Source organism: Camelina sativa, chromosome 11, assembly GCF_030686135.1.
Source record: "Camelina sativa cultivar CO46 ecotype springtype chromosome 11, ASM3068613v1".
Taxonomy (NCBI): Eukaryota; Viridiplantae; Streptophyta; class Magnoliopsida; order Brassicales; family Brassicaceae; genus Camelina; species Camelina sativa.
The window spans coordinates 42,651,928-42,656,118 of record NC_141890.1 but is presented as its reverse complement, the minus strand read 5'-3'; the positions used below and the strand labels follow the sequence as shown (position 1 = coordinate 42,656,118).

The following is a 4,191-nucleotide window of genomic DNA, read 5'->3' as shown; positions in this document are numbered from 1 at the left end:
AATTCAAAGGGATCTGATAGGAAATGATACTCTGAATCATAGAACTATAATGAAAGATACGATCAACCAACATTTATCGAATTTGAAAAAGAGTCAGAAGAAATGGTTCGATCCTCTTATTTTTCTTTCTCAAACCGAGAGATCCATAAATCGGGATCCTAATGCATATAGATACAAATGGTCCAATGGGAGCAAGAATTTCCAGGAGCATTTGGAACATTTCGTTTCTGAGCGGAAGAGCCGTTTTCAAGTAGTGTTCGATCAATTATGTATTAATCAATATTCGATTGATTGGTCTGAGGTTATTGATAAAAAAGATTTGTCTAAGTCACTTCGTTTCTTTTTGTCTAAGTTACTTCGTTTCTTTTTGTCCAAGTTACTTCTTTTTTTGTCCAAGTTACTTCTCTTTTTGTCTAACTCACTTCCTTTTTTCTTTGTGAGTTTCGAGAATATCCCCATTCATAGGTCTGAGATCCACATCTATGAATTGAAAGGTCCGAACGATCAACTCTGCAATCAGTTGTTAGAATCAATAGGTCTTCAAATCGTTCATTTGAAAAAATTGAAACCCTTTTTATTGGATGATCATAATACTTCTCAAAAATCGAAATTCTTGATCAATGGAGGAACAATATCACCATTTTTGTTCAATAAAATACCAAAGTGGATGATTGACTCATTCCATACTAGAAAGAATCGCAGGAAATCTTTTGATAACACGGATTCCTATTTCTCAATCGTATCCCACGATCAAGACAATTGGCTGAATCCCGTGAAACCATTTCAGAGAAGTTCATTGATATCTTCTTTTTCTAAAGCAAATCGACTTCGATTCTTGAATAATCCACATCACTTCTGCTTCTATTGTAACAAAAGATTCCCTTTTTATGTGGAAAAGGCCCGTCTCAATAATTCTGATTTTACGTATGGACAATTCCTCACTATCTTGTTCATTCACAACAAAATATTTTCTTCGTGCGGTGGTAAAAAAAAACATGCTTTTTTGGAGAGAGATACTATTTCACCTTCGTCAATCGAGTCACAGGTATCTAACATATTCATATCTAACGATTTTCCACAAAGTGGTGACGAAAGGTATAACTTGTACAAATCTTTCCATTTTCCAATTCGATCCGATCCATTAGTTCGTAGAGCTATTTACTCGATTGCAGACATTTCTGGAACACCTCTAATAGAGGGACAAAGAGTCAATTTTGAAAGAACGTATTGTCAAACTCTTTCAGATATGAATCTATCCGATTCAGAAGAGAAGAGCTTGCATCAGTATCTCAATTTCAATTCAAACATGGGTTTGATTCACACTCCATGTTCTGAGAAATATTTACAGAGGAAAAAACGGAGTCTTTGCCTAAAAAAATGCGTTGACAAAGGGCAGATGGATAGAACCTTTCAACGAGATAGTGCTTTTTCAACTCTCTCAAAATGGAATCTATTCCAAACATATATGCCATGGTTCTTTACTTCGACAGGGTACAAATATCTAAATTTGATATTTTTAGATACTTTTTCAGACCTATTGCGGATACTAAGTAGCAGTCAAAAATTTGTATCCATTTTTCATGATATTATGCATGGATTAGATATATCATGGCGAATTCTTCAGAAAAAATTGTGTCTTCCACAAAGGAATCTGATAAGTGAGATTTCGAGTAAGTCTTTACATAATCTTCTTCTGTCCGAAGAAATGATTCATCGAAATAATGAGTCATCATTGATATCGACACATCTGAGATCGCCAAATGTTCGTGAGGTCCTCTATTCAATCCTTTTCCTTCTTCTTGTTGCTGGATATATCGTTCGTACACATCTTCTCTTTGTTTCCCGAGCCTATAGTGAGTTACAGACAGAGTTCGAAAAGATCAAATCTTTGATGATTCCATCATACATGATTGAGTTGCGAAAACTTCTGGATAGGTATCCTACATCTGAACTGAATTCTTTCTGGTTAAAGAATCTTTTTCTAGTTGCTCTGGAACAATTAGGAGATTGTCTAGAAGAAATACGGGGTTCTGGTGGCAACATGCTATGGGGTGGTGATCCCGCTTATGGGGTCAAATCAATACGTTCTAAGAAGAAAGATTTGAAAAAAAATTTCATCGATATCATCGATCTCATAAGTATCATACCAAATCCCATCAATCGAATCACTTTTTCGAGAAATACGAGACATCTAAGTCATACAAGTAAAGAGATCTATTCATTGATAAGAAAAAGAAAAAACGTGAGCGGTGATTGGATTGATGATAAAATAGAATCCTGGGTCGCGAACAGTGATTCGATTGATGATAAAGAAAGAGAATTCTTGGTTCAGTTCTCCACCTTAAGGGCAGAAAAAAGGATTGATCAAATTCTATTGAGTCTGACTCATAGTGATCATTTATCAAAGAATGACTCTGGTTATCAAATGATTGAACAACCGGGAACAATTTACTTACGATACTTAGTTGACATTCATAAAAAGTATCTAATGAATTATGAGTTCAATACATCCTGTTTAGCAGAAAGACGGATATTCCTTGCTCATTATCAGACAATCACTTATTCACAAACTTCGTGTGGGGCTAATAGTTTTCATTTCCCGTCTCATGGAAAACCCTTTTCGCTCCGCTTAGCCCTATCCCCCTCTAGGAGTATTTTAGTGATAGGTTCTATAGGAACTGGACGATCCTATTTGGTCAAATACCTAGCGACAAACTCCTATGTTCCTTTCATTACAGTATTTCTGAACAAGTTCCTGGATAACAAGCCGAAAGGTTTTTTTATTGATGATATCGATATTGATGATAGTGACGATATTGATGCTAGTAACGATATTGATCGTGAACTTGATACGGAGCGGGAGCTTCTAACTATGATGAATGCGCTAACTATGGATATGATGTCGGAAATAGACCGATTTTATATCACCCTTCAATTCGAATTAGCAAAAGCAATGTCTCCTTGCATAATATGGATTCCAAACATTCATGATCTTGATGTGAATGAGTCGAGTTACTTAGCCCTCGGTCTATTGGTGAACTCGCTCTCCAGGGATTGTGAAAGATGTTCCACTAGAAATATTCTTGTTATTGCTTCGACTCATATTCCCCAAAAAGTGGATCCCGCTCTAATAGCCCCGAATAAATTAAATACATGCATTAAAATACGAAGGCTTCTTATTCCACAACAACGAAAGCACTTTTTCACTCTTTCCTATACTAGGGGATTTCACTTGGAAAAGAAAATGTTCCATACTAATGGATTCGAGTCTATAACCATGGGTTCCAGTGCACGAGATCTTGTAGCACTTACCAATGAGGCCCTATCAATTAGTATTACACAGAAGAAATCAATTATAGACACTAATACAATTAGATCTGCTCTTCATAGACAAACTTGGGATTTGCGATCCCAGGTAAGATCGGTTCAGGATCATGGGATCCTTTTCTATCAGATAGGAAGGGCTGTTGCACAAAATGTACTTATAAGTAATTGCCCCATAGATCCTATATCTATCTATATGAAGAAGAAATCATGTAACGAAGGGGATTCTTATTTGTACAAATGGTACTTCGAGCTTGGAACGAGCATGAAGAAATTCACGATACTTCTTTATCTTTTGAGTTGTTCTGCCGGATCGGTCGCTCAAGACCTTTGGTCTCTACCCGTACCCGATGAAAAAAATAGGATCACTTCTTATGGATTCATTGAGAATGATTCGGATCTAGTTCATGGCCTATTAGAAGTGCAAGGCGCTTTGGTGGGATCCTCACGGACAGAAAAAGATTGCAGTCAGTTTGATAATGATCGAGTGACATTGCTTTTTCGCTCCGAACCAAGGGATCCCTTATATATGATGCAAGATGGATCTTGTTCTATCGTTGATCAGAGATTTCTCTATGAAAAATACGAATCGGAGTTTGAAGAAGGGGAAGGAGTCCTCGACCCGCAACAGATAGAGGAGGATTTATTCAATCACATAGTTTGGGCTCCTAGAATATGGCGCCCTCGGGGCTTTCTATTTGATTGTATCGAAAGGCCTAATGAATTGGGATTTCCCTATTTGGCCGGGTCATTTCGGGGCAAGCGGATCATTTATGATGAAAAGTATGAGCTTCAAGAGAATGATTCGGAGTTCTTGCAGAGCGGAACCATGCAGTACCAGAGACGAGATAGGTCTTCCAAAGAACA

General features: G+C 37.1%; 1 protein-coding gene across 1 annotated transcript in view; it reads right to left on the bottom strand.

The window, feature by feature from the left end:
• Window positions 1-336: 336 nt before the first annotated feature.
• Window positions 337-4,191, bottom strand: part of LOC147935313 (NAD(P)H-quinone oxidoreductase subunit 2 A, chloroplastic-like) — an 8,085-nt gene continuing 4,230 nt past the window's right edge. Inside the window, exon 2 of the mRNA XM_087471262.1 lies at window positions 337-4,191. This exon is cut by the window's right edge and continues 2,790 nt beyond it. The gene's annotated coding sequence lies outside the window, so the exon portion shown is untranslated.